The sequence below is a fragment of the Triticum aestivum genome, chromosome 2A, assembly GCF_018294505.1.
Source record: "Triticum aestivum cultivar Chinese Spring chromosome 2A, IWGSC CS RefSeq v2.1, whole genome shotgun sequence".
Taxonomy (NCBI): Eukaryota; Viridiplantae; Streptophyta; class Magnoliopsida; order Poales; family Poaceae; genus Triticum; species Triticum aestivum.
Window position 1 is genome coordinate 586,954,409 of NC_057797.1, and position 14,170 is coordinate 586,968,578.

The following is a 14,170-nucleotide window of genomic DNA, read 5'->3' on the forward strand; positions in this document are numbered from 1 at the left end:
CATTTTAAATTGACCTTTCTATTTCTGTGGCCTCAAGCTTTGTCAGCTCTACTCAATTTTTCCTACACTTTTAAACTTTTTATCGCATTTGTTAAGCCCTTGTCTGAAACTCTCGCAAACTCTCAAACGGCTGTCGTTGTCTGGTCAATGGCATTGACCATTACAATGGCGGTTACAAATGGGGCCGCGTTGGGTATGATCCCGTCGTGGCACGTTTGACCCGCAGTCTCTCTCACTCGTAGCATTTCATCGTGTACCCCTAACAGGTGGGCCGCTTTATAAAGGGACGGATACGCCGCAGCAGCAGATGACAGGTGGGGACACAGTGCATAGATACAAGGGGAGGGGATCTCGTGCACGTCCATCGCGCTCTCATGCGCGTACATGGCGCTCGCCTTCAATGCCCCTGCCTCGCCCCTACGCTTGGAATACAACTTCTATAATCTCTCCCGAACAGAACATGTAATCTTTCGATTCATCTGGATCTACAACAACAACCACGGCAATATCAAAGACTTTTTCCCAATCAAGTTAGGTAGGCTAGATATAAAAACCACAAAAACTTAAGGTAACCAAAACGAAGAGAGAGAGAAAGAAAAGGTAAAGAAGAGACAAGTGAACAAAGCTTCCGGTGTTATTTCCATTGCTCTCTTGTTCTTTTCTTTTCCTGTACGATTGGATGGGTTCCTTGTTTTTTTCGACAAAGAGCATATATTGATATCGCAGAGATATCAATTACACTCAGCATCTGCAACAACATATTGTCCTAGCGACATTATGGATGCACACAGCCAAAAGAAAAAAGAAAAATTACAAAAAAGAAAAGTCCCGTTATAATGATCTATTCCCTGAAACAGCAAAACTAACACCACCAAGACAACACCAGAAGTCCAGCTTCTCCAAAAGCAACGCCTCCAAGAACGGAACAGTGCACAAGCGTTGTCGTTGCCCGATCATAGATCTTAGGTTTTCACCCTGAAGAAAGTCATTGCTCTCTAAACAATGCCTTCAACAAGGTCATTGCCGGACACAACCAATTAAGGCTAGACCTCAGATTTTCACTCTGAGAGGTAGGACTTTGGACTTCTCCTGTGCAGTCGCCCCCACTTGCATACCACTGCTCCAAGTCGTGAATCATCAAGCCAATTCCTGCTCGCCACAAAAATTCAAACCACCATCACTAGTCCTCAGATCTCAGCATCCATGGCATTCTCCGCCAGCACCATGAAACGAGAACATGCTCCATGATATTAATAGCCTACAGAGCTTCGAAGCGCTCCCTCTGAAACCAAACGGTCAGAGAAACACGGGTGCGCACGACCGAATCCCACCCGATCCAGGCATCTCCAGGCATGAGTCGCCTAGTGGAGTACGCCAGCGGAGCCTTCCGGAACACGACGCTACAGCTAGATCGATGAGGACATGCATCTGGCAGATCAAACTCTCGGTGCGAGTTTGAATCATAGGACCTCCACCTTTAATCAAGCCAAGCTAGTAGCCCCCCACCCGCCGACACCCTGTTGGATCTGCTGCTCGGAACCCCACTGGCGAGGCCAACATCGAGGAAGAAAACGGCAGAACAGGGGCGATCTTCCGCCGGATCCGGCCAAACCGCGCAGCGAGGAGAGCCTCGCCACCGTTCAACGCCGCCGGGGAAGACCTCCGCCACCACTGGCTTTCCACATGCACCGCCCCGGTGACGACCCGCCTCGCGCGTAGGAGACCGTCGGAGCTCGCCCACCATCACCCCCCATCTTTGATAGGCTGGGTGTGGCCGCCACCACCGTCGCCGGCGGCGGCAGCGGCCGAGGGAAAGAGATTAGGCGGGGACTCGCTTAGGGTGGAAGGGGGCCTCCAGAGTTGCCCCGCGCGTGGCAACCCGGGAGGGAGGGGATTGGATGGGAGGAGGGAGGAGGGATGAGAGCGGTGGTAGACTGGGGCGGCCGGCCGGCGCCGCGGTGATGGGTTACTTGTTATTGGTACTGGAAACATATCACATTATTCCGGGGCAACAAGATGTTAAGAGATTACTTATGGTTAGACTCTTCACAACTTAGCAATGGATATAATCCTTTCGGGGTGATTAGTATACGCTATGGGTGTGGATGTTCTTATTTGGATATCTTGATTTGCTGGCGTGAATATTGACATGAATTAACTAAGACTTTAGCATGTCTCATGAACACACACATCTAGCTAATTTAATTCAATGGAGAGATAACCCATGGTACTTTCCATTGGGCAAGCAAGATTGGTTGGATTAGCTCACATTTCTATAAGTTATATGTTCGCTTATGTAGCTTTCTTGATTGCCAACATCAAGTAAGTTTTCCTGATTTAGTTGGGTTGTCTGTTTATCAATGACTAAAGAATATGAACTTACCCCTAGTACAGATCGGACCATCGCACGTGAATGTTTGGACCGTCGCACATGATTTGCCCAACCTTCCCTACCGATGGGTGAGGGGATGAGCCGCGAACAAGCACACGGTTTTCCCGCCCGTATGTGATATTGAGGATAGCGCACACGATTCCGGTAAAATAATCGTGTGCTACTTGGTTGCTTTCGCACACGATGTAAGTAACGTGTTTCGTTTGTTTCTCATTGGGGTCGCAAACCATTTATTTCTTAGTATGTCTGTGTTTTTCTTAGGTCATAAACACTTATTTAGTAGGCCATCAAAGTTGTATTGCCAGAGGCCTCACACGGTTTTCAGGAAAGAAAAAATGTATTTAAGCTATATTTGATTGTGTATTGATACAACACATGTCATAGATACATATTTCTTCATAGATTCAAATGCTAGCTACAAAAGATAGATAAAAGAAGAGAATATTCATAGTTATTTTTGGTTACATCTTTGGCTTCGTGATGGGTGGAATTTTCCTTATAGTTCCTTCCTTTCATTGCAAGATGAACACCTCTATATTAACTGCTCAAAAAGAATTTATCATTGTTTAAAAATATTCGTGAGCGTCAGATCATATGTAAACTGAACAAAATTAACTATATAATGAGTAATTTCATATGATTAGTCAATTGCCTTAAAGAAAAGTAGCCTTGAGTTGAGGTAGATTTCTAGAGACGCAAGATGCATGCAACATGTCGCACACCTTGCGAGTCTTTCTTCTTTTCAGTGTTACCAAAATAGGAATATTCCTATTATACAAGTGTAGAATAAAAAACATTAATGAAGATAGAACACGTAAGAAGTCACATAAAATTGTGGCACAAATAGATAGTAATATGGTTTTTGTAGGTTATATTGTTCCGAAGACTCTGGATGTTGGCCTTGTAGTCTCTCTATGTCGAAGATCTTCATGTCACCCTTGTGATATTTTGGTAACACTGCATAAGACATTGTTAACTAAAAAGTGTTCTATGCAGTGCACCAAACATTACAATAGCGACGGGCTTTTGAGTAGAAACACCTCATGGATTGCATTATGTTAGCTAAAATTTACACAGTAATAAGAGAGTGAGTCAGTGAAATAATTAAGTGAAGTGACCGAACAATTATGTGGCCACAACATAGATACTTACTTCTCGTTGTTCCCTTAGGGATAACGGGCTGGTAGGCCAAGTTGTTTCTTTTCTGACATGTAGTGGTTAGCTTCCTAAATGGATGGCTAATCAACATTGATGGCACAAGACGGGTAAATTGCACACAACTGTCATATATGTACCTGAGAATATATACACAACAAATGTAGTCCAAGTCACTAGCAAACTTAAATAAAAAACTTGGCACATCATGTCCAAGTCTTTCTTCTTATACGGTGTTACCAAAATAATTTTATAAGATGCTAGCAAGAGTTAAACAACAATCAGACATAATAGATCCTTACATGGGCGAACACAATAAGATATTGGAGCAAACTCATCGATCTAGCTGCAGAGAATAAGATATAGTAGCTAACACAAGATAATAAGACTCGAACGAAGCTAACGAGTATAAAATACGAACACCGCCAGTGCTTATAGTGTAGATCTCAGTATTCTAACGAATCTAACATGCTAACCATGCTCACAATGTAGATCCGCAATAAATAAAACTAGAACTTTCATTGTTAAATATGTACATACCTCCTGGAGCAGGGTGAGTACGGCAGGCGTAGTGGCCATGGTGGTGGTTGGGCACGGGCACGAGGATGAGCCAACTACTTGACCGGTTGCATGTCTGAAGTTTGACCATGCGCATCGGCACGAGTGAACGACGAAGAAGACAACAGGGAGGTCATCAGCGTAAAAGGCCAACAGAAGCTTCCGCCTCGCCGACCAGGTGAGCTTTACAGAGACCAGTAGGGTTTCAGTGGCGGTTGTGGAGTGGAGTGAGGAAGGACGATGTCCTGCTGGTCCCATTTATACAGGAAAGTTGGTAGGGTTGTGTGTGATGGGCCAAATAAGCCCATTCAGTACACACGATTTGCAGGACAAAACCATGTGTGATACGAAGTTCGTTCACACCTTTCTTATGTATAACCGTGTGTGAGTTGGTGGGTGATACGTTGCAAATGTATCTATCATTTTTGATGCTCCATGCTTGTTTCACACCAATTGCTATATGTTTTCTCTGTACTTTGTAGTATTTTTATGGATTTTCTGGGACTAACCTATTAACAAGATGCCACAGTGCTAGTTTCGCGTTTTCTGTTGTTTTTTATTTTAGAAAAGTAGTTCTACAAATATTCTTGGAATTGGACGAAATAAACCTGGAAGTCCCTATTTTAAAGAAACCAACACGGAGTCCAGAGGGCAGTGGTACATTGGAAATGTATCGGTAATTTTTGATGCTCCATGCTTGTTTATTACCAATTACTCTATGTTTTTATTGTGCTTCCTGATGTTTTTATGGATTTCCTGTGACTAACATATTGACAAGATGCCACAGTGCCAGTTCCCTGTTTTCTGCTGTTTTTTATTCCAGAAAAGTTACAAAGGAAATATTCTCGGAATTGGAAAAGGAAGTTATTTAAAGTGATTTCTCATCGGAAGACTCCAGAAGCCATAAGGGGAAGAGCTGGAGGCCCACAGGGGGCCCACACCCCCTAGGTGCGGCCAGGGGTGGGCCCGCGCCTGGGGCAGGTGTTGCCCACCTGGGTGTCCCTCGGCTCCGCCCTTCCGCCTATTTATTCACCCCGACGTGAAAACCCTAGAGATAGCGCAAAAGTTCCAGAAAAAAGTTCCCAGCCGCCACCATCATCTCGGGGAGATCAGAAGCTCTTCCCGTCACCCTGCCGGAGAGGGGAATCGTCACTGGAGGCCTTCTTCATCACCATCCCAGCCTCCGGAGTGATGTGTGAGTAGTTCACCATAGGACTACGGGTCCATGGCAGTAGCTAGATGGTTGTTCTCTCCATTGTATGAATCTCATGACTGCCTAACATGATTGAGATCATCTTATTATTGTGCTTCATGTATGAATCTTGTGAGCTGCCTAACATGATCAAGATCATCTTTATGTAATGTTACTTGTGTTGGTTTGCTGGGATCTGACTAGTTATTGAGTACAATGTTCAAGTTGAGTATAGATCTTGAGTCTCTCTTTGAATAGATCTTGAATCTCTTTGGTGTTATTGTGATCTTGCATGCTCTTCGTTGTTAGTGGTTGCTCTGGCCAAGTAGTTGCATTCAACTCCAAGAGGGAGTATTTATGCTAGATAGTGGGTTCATGCCTCCAGTAAGCCTAGGCTCGAGCGACAGAAACGACTAAGGATGTGGATGTGCTGTTGCCACTAGGGAGAACAAGATGGTGCTCTGCCCAAATAGGGGTGGTTCTACTATCTACTTTATACACTTTACTTAATGCAATAGTCTGTTGTTTACAGCTTAATACTCATGGTTTGTTCGGATGATATCTTCGTGAGTGGACTATTTAGTCACAGATGCAGTTGGATGGCTGATAACCCACAAGTATAGGGGATCGCCACAGTCTTCGAGGGAAGTAAAACCCAATTTATTGATTCGACACAAGGGGAGCCAAAGAATACTTATAAGCCTTAACAGATGAGTTGTCAATTCAGCTACACCTGAAAGTAATCTTGCTCGCAATGGTTTATCAGTGGTAACAGTTTTATGGAAGTGGCAGTAATGGAATAACAGTAGTACAGGAATAAAAACAGCAGTAGTAACAATTGCAGTAAACAGCAGGATGCAAAACACTGTAGGTATAGGGATGGATGGACGGGCGTTGCATGGATAAGAGAATTAATAATACACATAAGACAGGGGCATTGCAGATAAATAAGATAAAAGCATCTAGTACTAGATAACCATAGGCGTGTGTTCATATATAGTCGTATGTGCTCACAAGGAGAACTTGCACAACATCTTTTGTCATGCCATCCCGTTGCTGCGGGGCCTCTAGGGAACTACTGGCAATTAAGGTGTTCCTTTCAATAGAACACTGGAGCAAAGCATTAACACTCCGTGAACACACGTGATCCTCACATCAAAGCCATTCCCTCCGGGTGTCCCAATTATTGTCAATTTGGGGCCATCGGTTCCGGACAATGATATGTGTACACAACTTGCAGATAAGACCAAGAACAATAATTATCCTCATCAATCAATAATATGTTCAGATCTGAGATCATGGCACTCGGGCCCAAAGTGACAAGCATTAAGCTCAACAAGCCGCAACAATGTCACAAAGCACTAACAAAGACACTAAGCACTATGCCCATAACAATCTTATGAATATTACATGAACAATCTCATCCAATCCCTACCATCCCCTCACCTACAGCAGGGGAACTACTCACACATGGATGGTGGCATCATGGATGGTTGATGGAGAGGCGTTGGTGATGATGACGGCGATGATCTCCTCCAATTCCCCGTCCCGGCAGGGTGCCAGAACAGAGACTTCTGGTCCTGATTTGAGGTTTCAGGATGGCGGCGGCGAAGCGGAACTCTCTCTCGAAAACTGAGCCTATTCTTGATGTTTTTAGGGTCGAGGGAGTATATAGCTCGAAGGGGAGGTCCGGGGGGCACACGGGGTGGCCACACCACCCCCAGGCGCGGCCAGGGGTGGGCCCGCGCCTGGGCATGGTGTGGGCCCCCCGTGGGCCTTCTGCTCTTCTCCTTCTGGCTCCGTGGATCTTCGGGTTGAAAAATAACTTTTATAGATTTACTTCGTGATTTCCCGAAAGTTATGTTTCTGCACACAAACAAGACACCAAAGCAATTCTGCTGAAAACAACGTTAGTCCGTGTTAGTTTCATCCAAAAACACACAAGATAGAGGAAAAACAATAGCAAATTAAGTGTTCGGGAAAGTAGATACGTTTTGGACGTATCAACTCCCCCCAAGCTTAGCTATAGCTTGCCCTCAAGCAATTCAGTGCAACTGAGAGCGATAAAAGAACTTTCACGAAAACATTTGCTTCATATGATGTATATAAACTCAGTATATGATCAAGTGCTAAGATGATTCACAATAAGAAGTATGCACACACAAGGCTACTCAATAGTTATGCAAGCTATGAAGAGATTCCAACACTAATAATAAACAACATGAACACATAGATATATGCATGATTACAATGCTCATGATATGATATGGCAATGTGGTATCTCGCTTGCCCGCTATGGTGCAGCAAAACATAAATGCCCAGGCACCTCTGAAGTTCAGTGTGAAGATTAAAATTAGAGATCATCAAAATATACAAGTATCAAGGATATGCAACAGTTAATCTCATCCCGGGACAAGCACATTACACTAAGAATGACAGTCGTGCTCTCAAGAAGGTGCTAAGAGAAAGGATGGAGACTCAACATAATAAGTAAAAGAAAGGCCCTTCGCAGAGGGAAGCAGGGATTACTCATGTGCTAGAGCTTTTCATTTTGCATAAAACAAAGTGTTGAAAAGTGCTTATTGAAAAGCTTATTTTGAGAGGTATGTATGTTTTGTCAACGAATGGCAGCAGGGTATTTGTTATCTTCCATACTAAACAAGTTGAGAGCGGTTCCGAAGTGTTGATATTAAGCATGTATATCATGCACATATATAGTTTGACACTCCCCCCAACCTTGCATATCACATACCATGGCTAACCGAATCCTCGGGTTCCCACCAACAATCTCAAACCATGGGGGAGTGTCTATTTTTGTTTCCCTTGTTTTCTTTTTTTTGAATGTTTAATGGTCTAACCAGCTCTCTTTTTGTTTAGTGACAAGCACATTATGCATGCAAGTCAAGGGGTACTTAAATTCAGTATGGAAGATAACAAACCCACTATTACTTCCTCATGAGCTAAACAGGAACACAAAACAGGAGTTTATTTTGAAGGTTTTGAAAGGTAGCACACGAGTAATTTACTTTGGAGTGGCAGTGAAATACCACATATAGGAAGGTATGGTGGACTCATTTGGCACTACTTTGGGTTTTTGGAGTTTGGATGAACGAGTAGAGCTCATACTCAGTACAAGTGAAGGCTAGCAATAGACTGGGAGCGACAATCAAGAGAGTAGCAACTGTCATAATCATGCTTGCGATAGAACTAATTAACAGCGACATAAAAGTGATACAAGAACTCTAAAGCAATGTGAATTATCAAGGCTAATTGACTCTTTGATTAGTCATATGCATGCGTGAGCATGTGCCAAGTCAATTTGAATGAATCATTCAGAGGAGGATACCACAATGCCATACTATTCTCATGAACAATGCAATGCAAGGCAAACATCTATATGACAATGCTACCTACTATCAGCAAATTGGAACTAGTCATAAGAGAGCAAGTACTACCAAGTGATCATCAATGGCATACAACTTACATGAACAAACTAGCAAGTTCACATGGATGAGCATATGTACAAAAATGAAAACAAATAGAGTTCATACCAGCCTCTCACCACATCTCAAGTTGTGTAGATCGTCATTACTGCTCTTCTCTTGTGGCTTGAATGATATAAAATGATAGCCAAACTCCAATGGAGTCACCAAGGACCGCTAAACTCTGCAACAAACTTTACAAAACCAAAGAAGAACACAAAATATTTTTGGGTTTTCGATTTTTAAAGGCAAGAACAAAGGCAAACAGCAAACAAAGCAAAAATCTTTTTGGATTTTCAAATAGCAAACTAACTAGAAGGTTGAGCAAACCAAAGACAAAGAACCAAAGAAATAACCAAAGAGAAACAACAGGAATATTTTTGGTCTTTTTGTATTTTGGAAAGCAAGAACAAAGCAAGAACAACAAAGAAAGAAAGCGAAACATGGATATACAAAGAACCGACAGAATACGATATGTAGATGAGTGTGATTGTCAGGGTACCCCCCCCCCAAGCTTAGGCTTTTGGCCTAAGTGGTATTCATGGCCACTGTGGTGGTTGGGTCCATATACCCCAACCGTCGTGTCCTCCCTGGTATGACGAAGAAGCTTCTTCATCCTGATGAGCACTCGAGGATGCTCCGGTGTTGTACGTGGTGTAGTCAACATAAGGCGGTTATTCCTCGGTAACCACGTGGTAGTTGGTGGATACCAACTCAGCATTCCACTCCTCCTTTGAGCGCGACCTTGGCTTCCTGTCAATGCTAAACAAAATAGGTTGTGGCAAGGGAACTCCCCTCTCCGTGTCATCATTAAACAAAATCTTGTAACACCTATTATCAAGAGTGGAGTTAGAGTTGACAAAATTATGGCGCTTCATGGCGGCAAGATCAAGTCTCTGCGGGGCTAGTGGCGCATCATTGGACCTAGCATGCAAATTTAGATGAGCAAGAACACGTGAAGCAATAGTTCCACCATAGATGGGTCCTTTCGCCGCCAAACGTGAGCAACAATAGCACCAAGATTATACTTAGTGTTACTGTTAAGCGCGGCGTCCAGAAATGCCAACTGATAGTGAGAAATATTGCTAGTGTTTCCTCTACCAAGAACATTAGTGCACAGATAATAAGCAAAATAGTGAATGGCTGGGAGTTGTAAATTCCTTATCTTGCCCCGGTGAGTGTCACGACTATCATCATTTTAGAGCTCCCTGTAACAACTCAACAAGTCAGCGGGCATGTCTCCAATCTTCTTTGTTGACCCTTTATTCTTGACACCTAAAATTCCACAAAACTTTTCCAAGGACAAAGAATAGGTCTTATCATAGATTATGAAATCAACACTGGAGCCAAACCTCTTGTTAGTGAAAGTAAAGCTCTCAACAAAGGTTTTTGTAAGTAAAGAAAACTGACGACTCTCATCAGCCATGTAAGAAAGCAAACCGCATCTTGTCACAAGGCTCATGAAATCATCAAGAATCCCTGCTTTGCTCATGAAAGTTGCACATGGAAAAATGGAAGCATTAGCATCTCCATAATCATCCTCACCAAAGGTTGGTGCTAGAAGAGTCTCATTGTATGATGGCCTAAATTAAGAAACTGATCTCCTAGGCCTCGATGAACTTGATTCTTCCCTTCTAAAGACATCTCGATAGTTGTAGTTCTCCATCTCCCTATTCTGTATTTTTTTAACAATCTCATAAAAAGTGAATTTACAACAAACCAAATGGAGGAGAACACTCTAGGAACTTGTAAGAGGACTACACATGCATCAAAACAACTTATATCACCAACAATCAAGCATGCAAGCTCACTTAGCAAGACACCTAGAGCAGCAAAAAACTCAAGAACTACTCAACCACTAGTAGGAAAAGGCTTATAGACGGGACCCAATTCTGTGGCGCACTTAACAGCGGTGCGCCACAGAAAATATTTCTGTGGCGCACGGATAAATGCACGCCACAAAAACAAGCCATTTCTGTGGCGCAGAGACTTGACGTGCGCTACAGAAATTATGAGAGTCCCACCACCTGACAGCCCCAATCATTGGTTCCGCTAATTCTGTGGCGCACACTTCACCGTGCGCCACAGAAATAGCGCATTCTGTGGCACATCCTGCCAGGTGTGCCACAGAAATAGCGCATTCTGTGGCGCACGTAGCCCCTGTTGGGGAACGTTGCAGAAAATAAAAAAAATCTACGGTTTCACCAAGATCTATCTATGAGTTCATCTAGCAACGAGTGATCGGAGTGCATCTACATACCTTTGTAGATCGCGAGCGGAAGCGTTCAAGAGAACGTGGATGATGGAGTCGTACTCGCAGTGATCCAAATCACCGGAGATCCTAGCGCCGAACGGACGCCACATCCGCGTTCAACACACGTACAGAGCGGATGACGTCTCCTCCTTCTTGATCCAGCAAGGGGGGAGGAGAGGTTGACGGAGATCCAGCAGCACGACGGCGTGGTGGTTGATGCAGCAGTGATCGCAGCAGGGCTTCGCCGAGCTTCTACGAGAGGGAGAGGTGCAGCAAGGGAGAGGGAGGCGCCAAGACTTGGGGTGTGGCGGCCCTCCCCCCCTTTATATAGGCCCCCTAGGGGGGTGCGCCGGCCCTAGGAGATGGGATCTCCTAGGGGGGGGCGGCCAAGGGGGTGGAGTACCCCCCAAGGCAAGTGGAGGCGCCCCCTCCCCTAGGGTTCCCAACCCTAGGCGCATGGGGGGCCCAAGGGGGGCGCACCAGCCCACCAGGGGCTGGTTCCCCTCCCCACTTCAGCCCATGGGGCCCTCCGGGATAGGTGGCCCCACCCGGTGGACCCCCGGGACCCTTCCAGTGGTCCCGGTACAATACCGGTGACCCCTGAAACTCTCCCGATGGCCGAAACTGCACTTCCTATATATAATTCTTCACCTCCGGACCATTCCAGAACTCCTCGTGACGTCCGGGATCTCATCCGGGACTTCGAAAAACTTTTAGGTTACTGCATACTCATATCTCTACAACCCTAGCGTCACCGAACCTTAAGTGTGTAGACCCTACGGGTTCGGGAGACACGTAGACATGACCGAGACGGCTCTCCGGCCAATAACCAACAGCGGGATCTGGATACCCATGTTGGCTCCCACATGCTCCTCGATGATCTCATCGGATGAACCACGATGTCAAGGATTCAAGCAACCCCGTATGCAATTCCCTTTTTTCAATCGGTACGTTACTTGCCCGAGATTCGATCGTCGGTATCCCAATACCTCGTTCAATCTCGTTACCGGCAAGTCACTTTACTCGTACCGTAATGCATGATCCCGTGACCAGACACTTGGTCACTTTGAGCTCATTGTGATGATGCATTACCGACTGGGCCCAGAGATACCTCTCTGTCATACGGAGTGACAAATCCCAGTCTCGATCCGTGTCAACCCAACAGACACTTTTGGAGATACCCGTAGTATACCTTTATAGTCACCCAGTTACATTGTGACGTTTGGTACACCCAAAGCACTCCTACAGTGTCCGGGAGTTACACGATCTCATGGTCTAAGGAAAAGATACTTGACATTGTAAAAGCTCTAGCAAACGAACTACATGATCTTGTGCTATGCTTAGGATTGGGTCTTGTCCATCACATCATTCTCCTAATGATGTGATCTCGTTATCAATAACATCCAATGTCCATAGTCAGGAAACCATGACTATCTGTTGATCAACGAGCTAGTCAACTAGAGGCTTACTAGGGACATGTTGGTGTCTATGTATTCACACATGTATTACGATTTCCGGATAACACAATTATAGCATGAATAAAAGACAATTATCATGAACAAGGAAATATAATAATAATCCTTTTATTATTGCCTCTAGGGCATATTTCCAACAGTCTCCCACTTGCACTAGAGTCAATAATCTAGTTACATTGTGATGAATCGAACACCCATAGAGTTCTGGTGTTGATCATGTTTTGCTCGCGGAAGAGGTTTAGTCAATGGATCTGCGACATTTAGATCCGTATGCACTTTGCAAATTTCTATGTCTCCATCTTGAACATTTTCACGGATGGAGTTGAAGCGACGCTTGATGTGCCTGGTCTTCTTGTGAAACCTGGGCTCCTTGGCAAGTGCAATAGCTCCAGTGTTGTCACAGAAGAGTTTGATCGGCCCCGACGCATTGGGTATGACTCCTAGGTCGGTGATGAACTCCTTCACCCAAATTGCTTCATGTGCTGCCTCCGAGGCTGCCATGTACTTCGCTTCACATGTAGATCCCGCCACGATGCTCTGCTTGCAGCTGCACTAGCTTACTGCTCCACCATTCAACATATACACGTATCCGGTTTGTGACTTAGAGTCATCCAGATCTGTGTCGAAGCTAGCATCGACGTAACCCTTTACGACGAGCTCTTCGTCACCTCCATAAACGAGAAACATGTCCTTAGTCCTTTTCAGGTACTTCAGGATATTCTTGACCATTGTCTAGTGTTCCTTGCCGGGATTACTTTGGTACCTTCCTACCAAACTTACGACAAGGTTTACATCAGGTCTGGTACACAACATGGCATACATAATAGACCCTATGGCTGAGGCATAGGGGGTGACACTCATCTCTTCTATATCTTTTGCCGTGGTCGGACATTGAGCTGAGCTCAATTTCACACCTTGCAACACAGGCAAGAACCCCTTCTTAGACTGATCCATATTGAACTTCTTCAATATCTTATCAAGGTATGTGCTTTGTGAAAGACCTATGAGGCGTCTTGATCTATCTCTATAGATCTTGATGCCTAATATATAAGCAGCTTCTCCAAGGTCCTTCATTGAAAAACTCTTATTCAAGTAGGCCTTAATGTTGTCCAAAAGTTCTATATCATTTCCCATCAAAAGTATGTCATCTACATATAATATGAGAAATGCTACAGAGCTCCCACTCACTTTCTTGTAAACGCAGGCTTCTCCATAAGTCTGCATAAACCCAAACGCTTTGATCATCTCATCAAAGCGAATGTTCCAACTCCGAGATGCTTGCACCAACCCATAAATGGATCGCTGGAGCTTTCATACCTTGTTAGCATTCTTAGGGTCGACAAAACCTTCCGGCTGCATCATATACAGTTCTTCCTTAAGATAACCGTTAAGGAATGCGTTTTGACGTCCATTTGCCATATCTCATAATCATAGTATGCGGCAATTGCTAACATGATTCGGACGGACTTCAGCTTCGCTACGGGAGAGAAAGTCTCATCGTAGTCAACCCCTTGAACTTGCCGATAACCCTTAGCGACAAGTCGAGCTTTATAGATGGTAACATTACCATCCGCGTCCGTCTTCTTCTTAAAGATCCATTTGTTTTCTATCGCTCGCCGATCATCGGGCAAGTCTGTCAAAGTCCATACTTTGTTTTCATAC